This window comes from Myotis yumanensis, unplaced genomic scaffold (genome assembly GCF_028538775.1).
Source record: "Myotis yumanensis isolate MYYU_CA2020_CCGP unplaced genomic scaffold, mMyoYum1.0.hap1 SCAF_18, whole genome shotgun sequence".
Taxonomy (NCBI): Eukaryota; Metazoa; Chordata; class Mammalia; order Chiroptera; family Vespertilionidae; genus Myotis; species Myotis yumanensis.
In genome coordinates, this window is record NW_027223769.1 from 9,367,049 (window position 1) to 9,388,251 (window position 21,203).

A 21,203-nucleotide genomic window follows, 5' to 3' on the forward strand; every position below is an offset into this window, starting at 1 on the left:
ACTAAGGGCCAGGCACTGTGCTGAGTACTGGGGATGAAGTGGTGAATAAGATAAAAGTGATCCTAAACTCACTTGGTGGGGAAGACATTTAAACAAACAAAAAGACAAAGATAATCATAACATAAACATGCAAGCACAACTGGGACATGTTGAGTGAAGAAAATGTAAGAGTGCTAGAAGACTATTGCAAGGAAAACTTAAAGCATTCTGGAAGGCATCCCTGAAAAGGGAATGATTAAATTGACATTTGAAGAATGAGAAGCAGTTCTGTTTTTTTTTTTTGGTGGGGGGGAGGGGAAGACCTGTGGTAAAACTGCCTGTGCAAAAGCCCTGAAGTAAGAAAGGACTTGGCTCATTTTAGGCATCTAGGGAAGGCTAGGGGAGTTCTCCAGGGAATACATCATACAAGGCAGGATGGGAAGGATAGAACTATTTCTTAAGAGAAACAAAATTACTGAAGAGTTTGATGCAAAAATTTGTGTTTCCATAGCACTGGGGTGGGAGGACAGAAGAAGAGGGAGTTAGAAAGGCATTCAGGGGCCTGTGTGTGGTATCAGAGGGGCAGAGCAATGGGGAAAATCAAGGCCCCCTTCCATGTATCTTTTATATTGACATTTAACAAAACACTCAAATCTTAAGTACACAGTTCAAATGGTCACTTATGTATACATACATACTATCCCCACCACCCAATCCTATCTAATAAGAGTAATATGCAAATTAACCATCAATCCCTCACTCTATCACTCCCTCACTCAGTCACAAAGATGGCGGCGGCCACAGAGCTGGAGTGAGCAGGAGGATTGGGTTGCCCCCGGCAATGGAGGAAGCCAAGCTTCCCACCTGCCCTGGCTGGACCTAGGCTCCGCTCAAGGCTACAAAGTTTCAATTATAGAAGATAAATAAATCCCAGATACCTGCTTCCAGCCGGTGGGCGTGGCCAGCCTGAAAACAGTCCTCAGCCCCTCACCCAGGCTGGACAGGCACCCCAGCAGGACCCACACCTGATCCAGGACACCCTTCAGGGCAAACCAGCCGGCCCCCACCTGTGCACCAGGCCTCTATCCTATACAATAAAAGGGTAATATTTAAATTGACCGTAACAGCAGAACCTCTGGGAATGACTGGTCACTATGACACACACTGACCACCAGGGGGCAGATGCTCAATAAAGGAGCTGCCCCCTGGTGGTCAGTGCGCTCCTACAGTGGGAGCTCTGCTCAGCCACAAGCCAGGCTGAGGGCTGCCAGCACAGCAGTGGTGGCGGGAGCCTCTCTCGCCTCCTCAGCAGCGCTAAGGATGTCCGACTGCAGCTTAGACCTGTTCCCTGCTGGTAAGTGGACATCCCCCGAGGGCTGCCGGGCTGCCAGAGGGATGTCTGACTGCCAGCTTAGGCCCAATCCCCCGAGGGGTCCCAGACCTCAAGAGGGCACAGGCCGGGCTGAGAGACCCCCCCGCCCCAGTGCACAAATTTTTGTGCACTGAGCCTCTAGTCAAGATATAAAATACTTTATTTAGCAGGCCCAACCTCCCACAAAGATGATTACTATTTCATCTCTATCCCCGTAGGTTAGTTTTGCCAATTTTGAGTTTCATGTAAATGAAATCATACAGAATATACACTTTTGTGTCTGGCTTCATTCACTCATCATATTGTCAGAGATTCACTTATATTGTGTGGAGCAAGTTTTTATTTTCTCTTGTATTCCATTGATAAATATACCACTATCTATTCATTCTACTGTTGTCGGACATTCGAAATTATTTCCAGGTTTTGGCTATTATGATTACTATGCACATTCTTGTACAAGTCTTTTGGTGGACATAAGCCAATCACTTCTATTGGGTATGTACCCAACAGGGAAACTGCTGCGTCAGAAATATATTTAGCTTTAGTATATATTGCCCATTCGTTTCCCAAAGTGACTGTACCTGTTTACACTTCCACCATTTCACATCCCAGTTCTTCCACTTTCTCACCCACACTTCACATCATAGTCTTTTAAAAAGTTTCAGTCACGCCCAAACCGGTTTGACTCAGTGGATAGAACGTCAGCCTATGGACTGAAGGGTCCCCAGTTCCATTCTGGTCACGGGCGCATGCCCTGGTTGCTGTCCTGGTAGGGAGCGTGCAGAAGGCAGCTGACAGGTGATTCTCATCACTGATGTTTCTGTCACTCTCTCCCTCTCCCTTCCTCTCTAAAATCAATAAAAATATATATTAAAAAAAAGTTTCAGTTACTTTTGTGGGGGTAGAATGGCATGGCTTTGTGGTTTTAATTTGCATTTTCTTGAGGATAAAGTGTCAAGAACCTTTCATATGTTTATTAGTTTTCAATATCCTCTTGTATTAAAGATAAAAAAATTCAATTGTTGATCCTTTTTCTTTAAAAAACTGATTTTAAAAAATGTCTTTATTGATTTCAGAGAGGAAAGGAGAGAGAGAAACATCAATGATGAGAGAGAACCATGGATCAGCTGTCTCCTACACGCCCCACACTGGGGATCAAGCCCACAACCTGGGCATGTGCCCTGACCGGGAATCGAACCCCAATCTCCTGGTTCATAGGTCGATGCCCAACCACCGAGCCATGCGGGTTGGGCTAAAAAACTGATTTTTAAGCTCTCTATATATTCTGGATTCTGAGCTCTTTGATGACTAATATTACATAATGCAAATATCTTCTCCCAGGCTGTGGCTCCCATTTTCATTCTCTTAATGTCTTTTGATAAACAAATTTTGTCTTAATGAAGTCATTTATCAATATTTAGCCTTTTATAGTTATCACTTTTTGTGTCCTCTTTGCCTAGTCCAAGGTCCTGAAGATATGCTCTTATTTTTTTCTCAGAAATATTCTCAGTATAGATGTCTTGCATATTTTTTCCCCTTTCTCTAATAGTTCACTTATTAGTTTGTAGATTTGACACCAGTCTCAAGAGGAAAGAGTTCAATATTTCACCAGTACATATAATGTTGGCTGTACATCTTTTATTAGATTAGTAAGATTTCCATTTATTCCTTATTTGCTGAGGTTTTCCTTTAATCTCCTTTCTTTTGAAAAGGCTTAAGAATGTGTGCACACCCCGTTTATTCATTTGGTGTTGGTGTTTGTTAGGAGACCAAATGTGAAAAGATGTCAGTCTACTACTGAAGGCACCCTGGGGCTCATGCCAGCAATTGGGGTATTGCCAGGCTTTTCACTAAATCTCTGTGGGCTTATCATTGCCAGGTCCTCTGGCTGTCCTTTCCCAAAGTTGGCTGTGGCAGACATTACTTGCACTTACTCATGTTTAGTTTTATACTTCCCTCCCTGACTCCTTAAGTTAAATGAGAAGTTCAAGTTGGGTTAATGCAGAAACGAGCATGTCTGACAGCTCCTTTCCATTCCTGGGTAGAGAAAGCAGCTATCTTCTGATGGCGCTACAGAGAGACACCAGGAGAGTTCCATCTCAGTTCAGTGGAAGTCAGAAGACTCCAGGATTTCCATATTTAAACCAAGTAGCAGCTGGGAGAGAAAAGCTGGCCCAGACACTAGGTATGATTTGAGCAGAAGTCATGACCTAGGATGATGAAAGCTGCAGAGCAAATCCATTGACAGTCTGGAATCGAGACACATGGACACTACCAGGGAGAGGTTATTCTAAGTATGGGTTGGCATGGTATTTCTTGCTTTGTTAAGAAGCCTTTAGACACTTGTAGAGACTAGGCCTGGGATTCTAATCATTCCCAACCTAGATATAAGCCCAGTGCCAGATTATGGGTAGTTCTGAATCCTAATTGGAAGCTGAGCGGGATCTCCAGGCTGTCCACAGCAGTGGCAGTGCTGGACATGTGGATTCACTACTGCTGAACAGCAGTTAGCCACAGCAGTTAGCAACTGCAGGTGTGCAGTTGCCCTGCTAGCTCACAGCCCTGTGACTTATTTTTAGATCTGTGGCTCAGAGGCCTAGACCAGGACTGAGGCCTTAAGGAGAGAAGAGGCCCTGCTCAGGGGCTGCCTCTTGTGAGTACAGGTCTTGCTGTTTGACACCATGATCACATCCATATCAGACCATAGTTGCAGTGATACAATTTCCAATAGGACACCATCTCTTGAGGCCACCATATTAGATGTCTTAAGACATGTATGATTTGACAATCAGATTTGTGTTCCCAAAGGTTCATTTTGGCTACTGCACACACAATGATTTGGAGGAGTGTAGTATAGATGGTGACCAATGAGGAGGTAGTAGTACCATCAAGAGTTAAAGGTGCTTCACACTAGAGCAGTGGTTCTCAACCTTGGCTGCACATTAGAATCACCTGGGAATCTTTTTAAAATCCTGATTTCTGGGCCTCATCCTCCGGAAATTCTGTTTCTTTGTTATGGGGTGGGGCCACAACATTAGTAACAAAGAAACAGAATTTCCAGAGGATGAGGCCCAGAAATCAGGATTTTAAAAAGATTCCCAGGTGATTCTAATGTGCAGCCAAGGTTGAAAACAACTGCACTAGAGGCAAACAGATTTCCGCTTTAAGATGGTAAACCAACTACAAATGTCTACAAATGTTTACCTTCTTTTTAAAAAGACTACATTCATATGTTAATAAATGAGTGAAATGATATTTATAATATAAATAGAGCTGGGCAGGGAGGAATCTGTGAGGTATTTTTCCAACAAATTTCTAGACTGATGAGAACAGAATAAGTACAGTGACCAAGGGCAGAGAAGGTCCCTGGACCAGGCCTGGAGTGCTAGCGTGTAGGAGGAGCTACTCACCTGGAGCTCTGAAATGCTTCAGACTCTGAGGCAGCAGGTGTGACAGAAGGCAGAGTAAAAAGGAGGCTTGAAATCAGGAAAACTACTCTAAGGTCGGTCTGCACAAGCAGTGACCAATCCTGTGCCTCACTGTTGCAATTAGAATGACCTATAATTAGGCAACAAACTCCTGAGAAACACAAACAGTAAAAGAAAGACTCTTCTCTGCAGGTATCAGTGGGATCTGGAACTAATGGCATCTTTGAACAAAGCCCCTGGAATTCAGACATCTTGAGGACAAAAATCACTACCTGAAAGCAAACCTTGCCAGAAGATAAATCCTGGCCACATACTAGTATAGAGCTCTAGGACAACTAACTCTTCTGCCTTCTAAGATATTTGAATAAAGTCTACTATAGGAAGGAGATTAACAATCAGAATAAGGAAAGAAAATAAGGAAAAAACTAAGACAGCCCTGGCCGGTGTGGCTCAGTTTGATTCCCTGTCATATGGGAGGCAAGTGATTCATGTTTCTCTCTCTCTCCCTTCTTCTCTCTCTAAAAAATCAATAAAATATATATTAAAAAAACAAACAAAAGACTAAGACACAAAGGATGGATTCAACAGTTCATATCTGAGTAAAAGAACATGGTGGATTGCATCAAATAAATTATTTAAGAAATAATAAATGAACAAGCTAAAGGAAAGACACAATCTTTAAATCAAAGGTCCATGAACTACCCAGCATAACACTGGATAAAAAAAAAAAAAAGACCCATACCCACAGAAGTCATTATAAAATTTCTTAACACAAAATAGTGCTAAGTTTCCAGAGAAGAAAAACACACATCATATTTAAAGAAAAAGAATCAGATTGACATTGGATTTAGCAGTACTGCATGTTAGATGAAGGATCAGCAACTGACCTAAGAACGGTTTTATGGACAAAAAGGGGCCACATACTAACCTGACTAGCTCAGGGAAGGCCTGCTTGGCAGTTTTGCAAACTCAAAGACCTAAAGTAAACACAAAAGGATGGTCTGAAATTAAAATTTTAACTAAAAGCAGTTATGGTGGGTAGTCATTTCCTAGGCCTGTATCTTCACTGACAAAGATCAACTTTGATCTTAACTGAGCCTATTGTCCTTTTGCCTGTAAGATAACATACCTTTGGAATGTCAGGATAACTTGTAACTTCCCCCTTTTTAGACCCCTCAGGGCACAACCAATGCACCAAGGCAGAGACCATAAATTCCCTCATTGTTATTATCATGTTAATTATTAACAATCTTCTACCCACTTATGTAAATGTATAAAACTAGGTGAAAAACCATCATTCTCTGGAGCATTATCTTAATTCCTTGAGATTCTGCTTCCTGACAGTTTGGCTCAAATAAACTAACAAAAATTCTTTGGATTTGAATGTTTAACAGTTTTTATATTTTTAAAGGCTTGTTAAATAAAAAGAAGATGGAACTTTACTATTTGAAACTTTACTTTCTTAGAAAGCTCCCTAAGGAAGAATTCTATAAGCAAGGGAATAGAAAACATGCCACCCAGGAAACTGTGATTCTAACTTATAAGAGCAATGAAGAGAAATCCCAGGATACTACTTTGCTGAAGATCTTGAAAGCAACATGTTTGGATTTTAGCAGGATGGTGGAGGGTTATAGAACAACTGTCTCTAGGAAACAAAGAGACTTCCTAGACTAAATTAAATAAATAGTATGGTTGAGTGTTAGGGAAATCTTTATTATACGATAAAGGCAACAAATACAAGCAAAAAGGAAGAGCATTCAGAATCTCTAAGAAAAACAACCCAACAAAAAAAAAACTGTAGAGAAAATAATGGTCCAAGAAAAAATTGGCTAAATTAGATTAGAAAATCTGTGAACTCAAGAATGGAACAAATTCCAAGTAATAGAGACTATGAAAGAAAGATGGAAAAACAATTTAAAAACTGGAGAAGTTAAGGTCCAATCATGAAGCAAACTAAAATGTAGATGCTTTTTCATGGCTGGTGTGGTGCAGTTAGTTGGGCGCCATCCTGTTGCCAGGAAAGGTTGCGGGTTTGATTCCTGGTCAGGGCCCAGGCCCAGGATGCGGGCTCGATCCTGGGTAAGGGATGTGCAGGGGGCAGATAGATGTTTTACTCTCACATCGATGTTTCTCTCTCTCTCCCTTCCTCTCTCTAAAACAAAGCAATGAAAAGTCTTAAAAAGAGATGAGTTTTGAATTTATGAAAGACAACCCATTTAATCATGATCATAGTAATATCTTTTTTCAAGGTACAGTATTTATGATTACAACTGTAGGGAAGGCATACCACTTGGCTCTGTGCTGAAGAATTCTTATAAAATCATAGCAGAATATTGTTTATTATTTTCAGCTTTTAAAGTCACCAACATGTAATTAAGGCAACTCTTAATGGCAGGAAGAATAACATTTTGTAAGAAAGAAAATACAGATGGGATTTATACTACTTGGCTCATTCAAAATGATGTTTACTTAATAAGTAATATATATTAGCTATAACCAAGTGTTAGGGTAAGTACATTAATAAGATACAGAGCAATGATGTGTGAATCTGTGTCTGTGTGAGGTTAAGACAGTATATCTTCATATCAGGAGGTCTGTAGTTGATAAACAGGTAAATAAACAAAGTAAACAACAGTTCATATAGGCTCTTCCTAATGATATATTAATAAGGGGACACAGGTCTCCTTATTCATATAAGGTCTCTCTCTCTCTCTCTCTCTCTCTCACACACACACACACACACACACACACACACACACAATTTAGAGAGGAACACTTTCTAGAATACAAATAAACAAAAGTATTTGTCTTAAAGGAAGAGAAGCAGACTGACTATATACTATTTTGTTTCATTTTCATTACTATGTACAGGTATTATTCAATAAAAAAAACAACCCACTTTTTCCCCCTAATACAAAAAGAGCTCCTGAAAATAACTAAGAAAAGACCAACATCCAAGAAGAAAAAAAATCAAGCAATATTTATAAGCAGTTCACACAAAAGAAGTACTAATAACTTATGAAAAAATGTTCAACCTCATGCAACATGAAATGCATAGGGTACCAAGGTAACATTTTTCAATTATAAGATTGGCAAGCTCTGACCGGGTGCTCAGTGGTTAGAGCTTTGGTCTGCATATGGAAGGGTTGCGGTTCAATCCTGGTCAAGGGCACATACTATGCTTGCAGGCTTGATCCCCAGCCCCAGTCAGGGCATTTGTGGGAGGTAACCAATTGATGTGTGTCTCACATCAACTCTTCTCTCTCTCCCCTCCCTTCCATTCTCTCTAAAAATCAATGGAAAAAATATCCCAGGTGAGGATTAAAAACAACAAAAAGACTGGCAAAAGTTTTCAAAAGTTTGATAACATCATACTGGTGAATATGGGGTAACAGACACCCTCAAAAACTGGCTAAAGTGTAAATTGCTATATATCTCTATTGAGGGGGATACAGGAATATTAGAATTACAAAGCTATGTCTCCCGTTATCTAGAATTTCCAGTTATTGGATTTGTTTTACAGATAAATTCACCATTTATTAAATGATTCATGAAGGTTCTTCATTACAGCACTTTGTACTAGCCATGGAGAGGGTAACTGTAAGTCTGAGGGACAATGAGAAGAAGACTTCACTGTATCCTACTATTTATTTTTGACCTGTGTGAATGCATGCATTAAAGCCTTGGCCAGAGGACAAATCTGCTGAGGATACCACACTGGCCACCACACCACAGGGCTCACCACGAAGGCCTCTGCAATAGATTCAGTATTGGAAGTCTAAGCCTCATGTTCCAACTGACAAGGAGCCAGGAGAACCACTCTGGATTAGTGCACTGGCCTCCAACCCAGCCTCCCTGCTTCTTGCCCTACTATATAGTTTATTCTCAACACAGCAGCCAAGATTCCTTGTAAATTAAGTCAAACTGTCATTCCTCTCAAAACCCCAAAATTGCTCCCACCTCAGGATAAATAACAATCATTACAGTTGCCCCCAATGTTCCCTTTCTAACCTCAAATGCTACCATTCTTTCCCCACTCACTTCACTCCAGCTATTCTAGGTTTGCTCCTGCTTCAGACTCTTTGCAGCTATAGTTTCTTTTTCGTTTTTAAATGTTTTTTAATTGATTTTAGACAAGAAGGGAGAGGAAGAGAGAGAGACAGACAGACAGAGAGAAACATCAATCATGAGAATCAATCGGCTGCCTCTTGCATGCTCCCCTCTGGGGATCAAGCCCACAACTGGGGCATATGCCCTGACCAGGAATTGAACTCTGACCTCCTGGTTCATGGGTCGACGCTCAACTACTGAGCCACACCGGTGGGGCACAGCTACATTCTTTTGCTTGAATATTCAATCGCCTTTTTGAGTCATTTCTCAAATGTCAGCTTTTTATGTCTCTTTTTTAAAACCCCACACCCGAGGATATGCTTATTATTTTAGAGAAAGGAACGAAGAGAGAGAGAGACAGACAGACATTGGTATGAATCTATCCTTTGCCTGACCCGGGATCGAGCCCACAACCTTTTGTTGCATGGGACGACGCTCCAACTGAGCCACCCGGCCAGGATTCCCTAACCCCGGGGTTGGCAAACTGTGGCTCGCGAGCCACATATGGCTCTTTGGCCCCTTGAGTGTGGCTCTTCCTAAGCCTTAGGAGTACCCTAATTAAGTTAATAACAATGTACCTACCTATGTAGTTTAAGTTTAAAAAATTTGGCTCTCAAAAGAAATTTCAATTGTTGTACTGTTGATATTTGGCTCTGTTGACTAATGAGTTTGCCGACCACTGCCCTAACCTATTTTAAATTGGAAGCAGCAATTCCCCTCCAGCCCATACACTTATCTCCATCCCCATTCCTGGCTTTTTCTCCAAGCACTTAAGCATCTTCTTTTTTTTTTTTTTTAAAGTGATTATTATTATTTTTTTTATTTTTTATTTTTTTTTATATATTTTATTGATTTTTTACAGAGAGGAAGGGAGAGAGATAGAGAGTTAGAAACATCGATGAGAGAGAAACATCGACCAGCTGCCTCCTGCACATCTCCTACTGGGGATGTGCCCGCAACCCAGGTACATGCCCTTGACCGGAATCGAACCTGGGACCTTTCAGTCCGCAGGCCGACGCTCTATCCACTGAGCCAAACCGGTTTCGGCACTTAAGCATCTTCTTAGCATATTACATATTTTACTACTTTATCTCTCAAATATAAACTCTAATAAGGGTTGGGTTTCTTTTTCTCACTGCTGCTTACCCTGCAATTGCAAGAGTACCTCTTCTATAATAAGGGCTCAAATATTTGTTGAACAAACTGTTTCTCCTTTCCCATACTAAATCAGCAAAACTGAAAAACAGAATATAGGTAGGAAGGAATAAGACTGTTAGCATGACTATTGTCTCTCATGATAAACCTTTTTGAGGAATTTAAAATAAAACACATACATGGCCCTAACTAGTGTGGGTGGCTCAGTTGGTTGAGTGTCATACTGTACACTGGAAGGTTGACAGTTGGATTCCTGGTCAGGGCACATATCCAGGGTTTGGGTTCCATCTGTGGTCAGGGTATGTACGGGAGACAACCCACCAATGTATCTCTCTCACATGGATGTTTCTCTCTCTCTTTCCCTTCCTCTCTCTCTAAAATCAGTTAAAACAACAAAAAAACCCCCACATTCATGTACACATATCTCTCATCAAAATAATTTAAACATTTTTAATAAACAGATATTAGATATATTTAGGAAGAATTGATAGAACTTGGTAATAGGTGTGATGCTGGTGCAGAATTGAAAGAAACAGTGTTGAAATGACTTCCAGATTTCTGGCATACTCATGTTAGTAGATGGTGCCCACTGGAAGAAAAGTAGAGATTACTTCAAAATTTGAGAGGCCTTCAAGTAAAGATATCAAGAAGTCAGATCTAGATTCAGAAAAGAGAATTGTGCCAGACATGTGAATCTGAAAATAATTCTTCATAGGCGTTGCTGCCAGAGAGAGTATGCAGCTTAAAAAGGAGAAAAAAGCTAAAGAACTTTGAGGAACACACTTTCAAGATGGGGTGGTGGAGAAATCAAGTAAACAGAATGAGGAACAGCAGCTAGAGAGGGGAGGAGAAAAACCACATGAATATAGCATCTAGGAAGATAAGAGTATTTTAAGAAGGAAGAGGTCAACCGTATGGAATGCTTCTGTAAAACAAACAAGGGAGAAAAACTGAAGAGGCTCATTGGAGATCATTGGTGACCTTACCAAAAGGAGTAGATCAAATGCATCAAGAAGTGAAAGGGAGATCATCTTGACAGTTAAAGAGCTAAGTAGGAGCTGATAAGATGTAGGATTCAAGCCAAAACCGGTTTGGCTCAGTGGATAGAGCGTCGGCCTGTGGACTGAAAGGTCCCAGGTTCGATTCTGGTCAAGGGCATGTACCTGGGTTGCGGGCACATCCCCAGTAGATGTGCAGGAGGCAGCTGATTGAAGTTTCTGACTCTATCTCTCTCCCTTCCTCTCTGTAAAAAATCAGTAAAATATATTAAAAAAAAAAAAAAGATGTAGGATTCAAGCATAATTTTCTTAAAATAGGAGTTCATAACATAATTACTAAATATGCAACATAATTACATGCTAATTTATGAATATTAACACATTATTATGCTATATAGAATGTCAGCTTAAAAATTAAATGTGAACAGAAAGGATCCATTATTAAGGAAGAAGTTTAAGATAAAGAGGTAAATCAGTGTTTTAAGCCTGGGAGTTAAGGAGCTAGAGCACAAGCAATTTTTTGTTGTTTTCATGCTATTTTTATTGGGCCACCAGAAAAAGGCTAAACTGTGGATGAGATTGGTTTAGAGAGTATAAGTGCTTTGAGGCAGTTTCTAATAAATATCCTGTAGTTCTCTCTGAAATAAGATGGCTAGGCCATTTGATGACTGAAGTGATTACAAAAAGGTACTAAGTTTTGCTGGCAATGTGAGGGCCCAGTAGAGAGCAGTAATCAGATTTATAGAGGTACTAATTTACTCATTTGTGATTATTTTCCACAGGAAAAAGCCCTCTGGGTGAATACTGACAATGTGGATGCTTTCAGAGTTGAAGTTTCTCTAGGTAGGAGCAGAAGCAGCTCAAAAGAGGCACAAGGGTAGGGTTGGTGTGGTTCAGTGGTTGAGCGTAGATTTATGAACCAGGAGGCCATGACACATGAGCAGGTTGGGGGCTTGATCCCCAGGAGAGGGTGTGCTTGAGGCGCAGACAATCAATAATTGATGATTCTCTCTCATCATTGATATTTCTCTCTCTCTCCCTCTCCCTTCTTCTCTCTGAAATCAACAAAAACATACCTTAAAAAAAAAGAAAAAAAGAGGAGCGAGGAAGTTTAGATTATTTGCAAGATAGATGAAGGATCATGGAGTCTAGGCTGGTTGGAGATGGTGCTGAGGAAAGCAAAAGAGAGAGCTGATGAATGCAAAGTAGAGAGCACTGTTTTTAAAAAGTTCTTTCTTTGTTTTCTTAAAAAAATATTTTTATTGATTTGAGAGAGAGGAAGTGAGAGGGAGATAGAAACATCAATGATGAGAGATAATCACCGATCAGCTGCCTCCTGCACACCCCACCACTGGGGACTGAGCAGGCAACCCAGGCATGTGCCCTGACTGGGAATCCAACCGTGACCTCCTGGTTCATAGGTCCACGCTCAACGACTGAGCCAAATCGGCTGGGCAAAAAGTTATTTCTTGACGAAATGAGTGATGCCAGAGGAATGGCTACGTAAGTGCGTGTCGTTTCCTACTCCCCTGATATTTCAACAAGTTAACCATCTATCTATAATTCAATAAAGAAGTCCATGCTCAACATAGATGCATGCCTGAGACCTGCACACTAAAACACGGAAAGACGGGCTTCCTGGGATAATGGGGAGACAAGAAGTGAGGAAAGCACAGATATGGCTACAGATACAGCCCTGTAGTGCAGGGGGTCTCCAGTGCAGCTGGAAACTCCCAGCCTGGCCAGGAAAGGGGAGAAAGCTGGCTGTGGTAGCAGGCACTTCCTTAGGCTGAGAGGAACAGAGAGCTGTGGGGGGCAGCACCACGAGGCAACCTGTGAGCAGCAAGAGAGGACACCGAGTTGTGGGCACGCTGCGAATAGGGCCTGAGTCATGCCAGCGAGCAGCAAGAGCGAACAGTCAGCAAATGCCCGCCCAAGCAGCTCCCCACTGCTGGGCCTGGCGGTGGTGTTTCAGACAAAGAAAGGAAATCACAGAGCCCTGTCGCTGATTAGATTCCCAAAACTCACCTCCCGTTGCCCTTGGAGTTGCTCCAGGAGCATATTAGGTATAAACCAAGAGCGTTTCCCTCTGTGATTGAACCCCAGGAGGGGTGCTTCGCCTGGAACTGTGGAGGTCAGGGGTAGCCATTAGGTAGGGGCAAAACAAACTCCACCCTGAAGCAGCAGAGACTTGTACTATCTTATGGAAGCCACAGAGGCTCAAAAAAGTGAGGCCACAGAGGTAAGAATCGTGCAATTCAACGCCATCTACTGAAGCATAGTAGAAAGACCTCCTCAGAGATAAATGCAAAAACAAAGGAGGACAGAAAATACCATGAAGAACCAGAGTAACGAAAATGACCAGAAAGATAATGAAAAATCCCCAGAAAGTAGGCTGGAACAAATAGAATTATGTGATATAAATGACAGAGATTTTAACATTGCAGTTCTGAAAATACTCAACTAGATGTGAGAAAATACTGACAGGCAATTCAGTGCACTCAGAAAACAAATCAATGAACAAAATGAATATTTCTCTAAGGAGATCGAAACTTTAAAAACAAACATAACAGAACTCCTGGAAATGAAGCAGGCAGTTAAGGAGATCAGAGTAAACTGTTGAGCCTAGAAAACAGAACCAATAAGTTAGTGGAAAGAACTAGTGATATTGAAGGTAAGAATTAAGAAATGATGCAGAGGGAAGAAGAGAGACCCAAGAATAAAGAAAAATGAAAGAGCTCTAAAGACCTCTCTAACTGAACCAGAAAAAGTAATAGCAGAATCATAGGCATTGCGAAGGAGGAAGAGAGGGAGCAAGAAATGGAGATTCTATAAAAACAAATAGTAGATGAGAAGTTCCCATATCTATGGAAAGAACTAGATCCTTGAATCCAAAAAACAAATCAATCCAAAATGGCCCTCTCCAAGACACTTGGTAATGAAGCTGTCAAAAATTAATGACAAAGGAATAATTCTCAAGTAGCCAGGGAAAAGAAGGAAGTGACCTACAAAGGAAAACCCATCAGAATTTCATCCAACTTCTCAGAAGAAAATCTACAAACCAGAAGAGAGTGGAACCAAATATTCAATGAGAGAAATTACCAGCCACAAATATTATATCCAGCAAATTATCCTTTAAATATGAAAGAGAAAGAAGGACATTCTCAGACATACAAAAGCTGAGGGATTTTATCACCAGAAAACCTCCACTGCAGGAAATACTCAAGGGAGTTATTCTATCTGAAACAAAGAACATAAGGTCACAACACTAGGAGTAAGAGCACCAAAAAACTTACAGCATAAACAGGGATAATCTGTGACAACAAAAACATACAAGGGGAAAAGTCTGAACTGGCAAAGGAAAATGAAGATCAGATGCACTCAAAAGGGAAAAAACCATGATACATATGCAATTTCACTTTTTATAAACCTAATTGTAACCACACACAAAAATCTCCAAAACAGGACATATAACTTAAAAAAAGAGGAAAGATGTAGGGAAGACCACAAAAAACCCCCCAAAACCAAAAACAACAGACAGAAGCATAAAGGAGGCACAGAATACCAAAAAACGAAAGATAAAATGGCCATAGGAAATCCTCATACATCAATAACTACCCTAAATGTAAATGGTCTATAAATTCACCAGTAAAAAGGCACAGAGTAGCAACAGGGGATTAAAAAAACAAAACCCAACCATATGCTGCATACAAGAGACACATCTAAACAGCAAAGACAAAGGTAGATTCAAAGTAAAAGGGTGGAAAATGATTCTCCAAGCAAATAATATCCACAAAAAAGCAGACGTAGCCATACTTACATCTGACAAAAGAGATTGCTAGATAACAAAGATAACAAGAGACAAAGATGGACACTTTATAATGATAAAGGGAACACTAAATCAAGAAAACATAACACTTCTTTTTTTTATTTTTATTTTTTTAAAAATATATTTTATTGATTTTTTACAGAGAGGAAGGGAGAGAGATAGAGAGTTAGAAACATCGATGAGAGAGAAACATCGATCAGCTGCCTCCTGCACATCTCCCACTGGGGATGTGCCCGCAACCCAGGTACATGCCCTTGACCGGAATCGAACCTGGGACCTTTCAGTCCACAGGCCGACGCTCTATCCACTGAGCCAAACCGGCTTCGGCATAACACTTCTTTTAAAAATATATTTTTATTGATTTCAGAGAGGAAAGGAGAGGAAGATAGACAGACATTAATGATGAGAGCGAAACATAGACCAGCTGCCTCCGGCACACCCCACACTGGGGACTGAGCCGGCAACCTGGACATGTGCCCTGACTGTGAATCAAACCTTCCCTTTCTGGTTCATAAGTCGACGCTCAACCACTGAGCCTCACCGTCCAGGCAACACTTCTTTATATGCACCCAACCAGGGAGCAGCTACTCACAGAACTAAAAGGAGAAACAGATCAAAACACAATCATAGTTGGAGACCTTAATAGTCCATTCACAGCTCGGGGGACCCCAATGGAACCCGCCTTGGCTGGCCTGGTGCCGCCCGCTTGCTGGACCTGCCCCCCCACTGCCACTGCAGGTCGGGGCCTGGGGGCAGCTCCTGTGTTGAGCGTCTGCCCCCTGGTGGTCAGTGCGCACCATAGTGATCGGTCGTTCCACTGTTCGGTCAATTTGCATATTAGGCTTTTATTATATAGGAGGATAGTGCTGGAAGTCCTAGTCTGAGCAATAAGAGAAAGAAATAAAAGGCATCAAAATAGGGAAGGAAGAAGTCAAACTGTCACTTTTTGCCAATGACATGATGCTGTATATAGAAAACCCTAAAGACTATACCAAACTATTAGAAATAATAAACAAATACAGTCAAGTTGCAGATACAAAATCAATGTGCAAATATCCACTGCCTCCCTGTATACTAACAACAAAACTTTAGCAAAAGAAATGGAAAAAACAATTCCTTTTGCAATAGCAACCAAAAGAAAAAAATACCTAGGAATAAACTTAACAAACAAAGAATGTGGCCCTAACCGGTTTGGCTCAGTGGACAGAGCATCGGCCTGTGGACTCAAGGGTCCCAGGTTCGATTCCGGTCAAGGGCATGTACCTTGGTTGCGGGCACATACCCAGTAGGGAGTGTGCAGGAGGCGGCTGATCGATGTTTCTCATCGATGTTTCTGACTCTCTCTATCCCTCTCCCTTCCTGTCTGTAAAAAAAATCAATAAAATATATTTAAAAAACAACAACAAAAAAACCCCACAAAAAAACAACAACAAAGAATGTGAAAGACCTATATAATGAAATTTACAAAGCATTATTAAAAGAGATTGAAAAAGACACCAGCAAACAAAAAAAATATCCCGTGTTCATGGATTGGAAGAATCAACATAGTTAAAATGGCCATATTACCCAGATTTTAATGCAATGGGGATTTTAAAAATGTCATTTTTTCAAAGAAATAAAATGAGAAATCATCAGATTTGTATGTAACCACAAAAGACCCTGAATAGCCAAAGCAATCCTCAGAAAAAAGAACAAAGCTGAAGGTATCACGTTATCTGACTTCAAATTATACTACAGGGCTACAATAATTAAAACAGCATGGTATTGGCAGAGAAACAGACACATAGATCAATGGAACAGAATAGAGAACCTAGCTATAAAACCACACATATATGGACAGATAATTTTCGACAAAGGAGCCCAGAAATGCACATTTGAGTAAAGATAGTCTCTTCAATAAATGGTGCTGGGAAAACTGGAAAGCCACATGCAAACGAATGAAACTGGGTTACAGTTTGTCCCCAGGTACAAAAATTATTTCAAAGTGGATCAAAGACCTAAATATAAGACCTGAAACAATAAGTTACATAGAAAAAAATATAGGTATAAAACTTATGGACCTGGGTCATAGAGAACATTTTATGGACTTGATCCCAAAGGCAAGGGAAGTAAAGGCAAAAATAAATGAATGGGTCTATATCAAACTGAAGAGTTTCTTCTGCACAGCAAAAGAAATGGACAACAAAACAAACAGTCAACCAGATGGGAGGTGATATTTGCAAATAGTAGCTCTAACAAAGGTTTCATTTTCCAAAATATATAAAGAACTCATAAACCTCAACAACAAAGAAACAACTCAATCAAAAAGTGGGCAGAGGACCTGAAAATACACTTCTCCCAAGAAGACATACAGCCAATAGATATATGAAAAGATGTTCAACCTCACTGGCAATCAGGGAAATGCAAATCAAAACTACAATTAGATACTACCTTACAACTGTTAGAGTGACCATTATCAAAACAAATAATAACAAGTGTTGGGGAGATTGTGAAAAAAAGGGAACCCTCATTCACTGCTGGTGGGAATGCAGACTGTACTATGGAAAGCAGTCTGGTGATTCCTCAAAAAATTAAGAGTACGTAGAGCTACCATATGACCCAGCAAACCCACTCCTGAGTATATACCTGAAAAACGTGAAATCATGTATTCACAAAGCTATGTGTACCCCTATGTTCACTGCAGCATTATTCACGGTGGCCAAGACATGGAAACAACCAAAGTGTTCCATGATAGAGGACTGGATAAAGAGGATGTGGTACATATACTCGATGGAATATTACTCAGCTATAAGAAAGGAAGAAATAGCACCATTTGCAACAACATGGATGGACCTTGAGAACACTATGCTAAGTGAAATAAGTCAGACAGAAAAAGCTAAGACCCATATGATTTCATTCATATGTGGGATATAAAACTGAAACTTATGAACAGAAACAGCAGAGTGGTAGCTGCCAGAGGGAAGGGGGTGGGAGAGAAGGGGGTTTTAATATGAGGTGACAAGAGAAAATTTGACTTTGGGTGGTGGGCACACAGTACAATACACAGATCTTGTAACAGAAACTCACACATGAAATCTATATGTTCATGTTGACCAAAGTCACCTCAATCAATTTAATAAATAAAATTTAAAAGAAAAGTTATTTCTTGAGCAAGCCAATTGGAAGATCCAAGTGTGGAGTGTCTACAGATGAGGTTGATGGACAAGGTCCAGGTATATCCACAGCTTTGGATGGAAGGGGATGAAAGAAAAAGCCACAGGATCAGGATCAGGGTCAAGAACCAGGGTGGAAAAAAAAAAAAAAAAAAAAAGAACCAGAACCAGGTGGGTTTGAAGAGTTAACATAGCAAGCTTGACTGCTATCATTTACCAGGCCTGCTTACAAGTTCGACCCTTGGTTGACATCTGGAAACCTGGATTTCAGTTTTTCCACCATTTCCAGAACTTATAAGAGTGGCTCACTGTGCCTAAACAGCACATCCTGTGTGACTCCTTTCAAAATTCCCTCTGAAAGTTTGAGCCTGGTTTCTCCCAGACTTTGCCAATTCATCTTTTCCATTTGCTAAATTTGCTTTGTATATTTTTGCTGTAAGAAATCATAACCATGAGTATGGTTACTTGGGGATTCCCAAGACAGAAGTGTAAACCACACAAAAGCTGAAGTCATTTGGAAGAATAGAAGCATAGAGTAAGAGGCAAGCAGTTATCAGGTTTTTCAAGATGATGGGCAATAATTAGGTCATTAAATGATCAAATCAGGAGAGTGAGAGGGCTATATGAGCCTCAACAGAGTAATAGAGGTTTTATCAGGAGAGGGAAGAGAGCAAAGACACCAAGCCCACATCCTGAACATAGGTTTGTAGGGCAAGAAATACTCCAATGCCATCATTGGGGAAAGCTGGTGATGGGGATATTTCCACCATTTCCTGGACTTATAAGAGTGGCTCACTGTGCCTAAATGTGGAACTGTCCTTAGAGGTCAAAGGCTAAGAACAAAGAGGATTAACCCCGAATCTGCTCTAATATACACATCTGTCTACATTGACAGTACATCAGGGTTTTCTGGTACCTTATGGTAACGAATTACTTGCTGAGCACACTGGTGTAGAGTGGTATCACAGCTGGTCACTACTATCTTTCACCATATTCTAAGTCTTCAAGAAGTGTAAACCAATGTTCCTCTCACCCACTTTAGCTTTGGCTTCTTTTGCAGAGGGAAAGACATTGCCAACATTATTTTAATAGCCAAATATAGACATTATCCAAATGTGGCATCATCAGAATGGATAAATTGTAGTCTACTGACACAATGGAATATTACACTGCAATGAAAACAAATACTTCACAACCAAATGCAACAATATGTTCAACTCAAACACAATGTTGAGCAAAGAAGCTAAGCATACATAAAGTATATATTATATAATTCCGTTTATATAAAGAATAAAAAACAAGCAAAAGCAATTCATCCTGTTAGAAGTCAGGACAGTAGTAATTCTTGAGGATGCAAGGGGCTACTGAAAGGCAGCTATGTGTGTGTGTGTGGGCTAATAGGGGTACTGTTAATATTTGGATTCCTAATCTGGGTGCTTGTTACATAGGTAATCATGATTATTATGCACATGATTTCAGTGTGCATATACTTTAAAACAAAAGGCATACTCAATATATGTGAAAAAAAGCAAGTACATATTTTACAACAGTACATTTACCATGAATCCATTTTTGTTGAAAAGTACATGGCTGTACAGAACAATGCCAGGCAGAATATACACTCAAATAGTGTTAACAATGGTTAGCTCTTGGTAGTGGAATTGTAGATGATTTTTTCTTTTCTTTTACCTATTTTTAAAAACCGTCCTCAGTACTTCCCATATTCTTTTTACAATGTATTAATTTACAAAAACAAAACAAAACTATAACTACTTGCATTTTATAAGCTGCAACATATAAGACTTTGGGACAAAGAAATGCTATTAAACTCTGGGGAATGGAGCAAGGGATAACCATCACTCAACCAACTCATAAAAAAATTTATAGAACAATTTCAGCACAAGCAAAATCCTGAATTGCAATGGTGGGATTTGCATTCTCATCAATCCTGTGTGAGACTAACACCCAAGGATTACCAGAATTAGGTGAGTACCAGGATTATAGAGGCACACAGACATCTGTTCCTGTCCTCTGTAATGGGATGACTATAAACCATTTACAATCAGTACAATCTTGTCTGGGCCTAGGCTTCTCACACCCCCTCAAGATTAGCATTCTTTGCTTTCTTCCCCTTCCACTCCCAGACTGCTCTTCAAGTCTGGAGGCAAAGGCAAGGCTTTCTGGGCCATGAGCTCTTTTGCTGGCTGCTCTCAGTTTTTTCTGTGCACCTAAAGTATGAATCACTCTAAGAAAGCCTTATTATTGAATTAAAATATGCTTTGGTCTCACAGAGCTGCTTTGTTTCTTTATAAACCACAACATTGGACATCAGTGCATTTTAAAGCGTTTCCTTAAAACCAACAGTCATTATAAACTGGAATCAGATTCAGGTTTATTTTGGTATGTTTATGAGCTAAACCTGAGAACATTATATCAGTCAGCCAAGTTAATTAAATATGAAGACAGCTGGAATTTAAAGGACACACATACCACTGGCTTCAGCTATGCACCATCACTGAGAACAGAAACCACATTAGATTCATAGTTTCACTACGTGCTCTCATAGCTAGATTTATAAATGTCCCCAAACCAGAAGCTTGCTTTTATTAACAGTGGTTCTGAAAAACAGGATACGAACTTAGCATCACCCCTCCTCAGAAGGCTGGGATTGTAAGAGTAGGGACTGGGACCTGTACCTCTAGCTTCCTAGTGCACACACTGGCTGGCTGACTGGCTGTCGCTGGCCTCTGCTGCTCAAAGCTACATTTTCCCTTACTTCCCTCACTTGATCAACTCCTACTCATGGGATACCTCTTTTAAGAAGTTGTCCCTGTATCTCCATCTTTCAAGAAGCTAAGGCAGCCTGCTCTGAGCAAATCCCCATTTAGCATCCTCACATTCAGGGATTAATGGTGCTATTTTACTTCCCTAAACTTGAGTCCAATTGTTTTAATACTTGTCATCCTTTAAAAACACACTCAAAACAGGTAAACTAAGCAAACTGAAGAGATCACTAAGCTCCTTTAAGAGATCACTCATGATTGTGACACTCTCCCCACTCAGTTTAAAACAGCTTACAGTCTCTAAACCAGTGGTTCTCAACCTGTGGGTCGCTACCCCTTTGGCGGTCGAACAACCCTTTCATAGGGGTGGACTAAGACCATCCTGCATATCAGATAT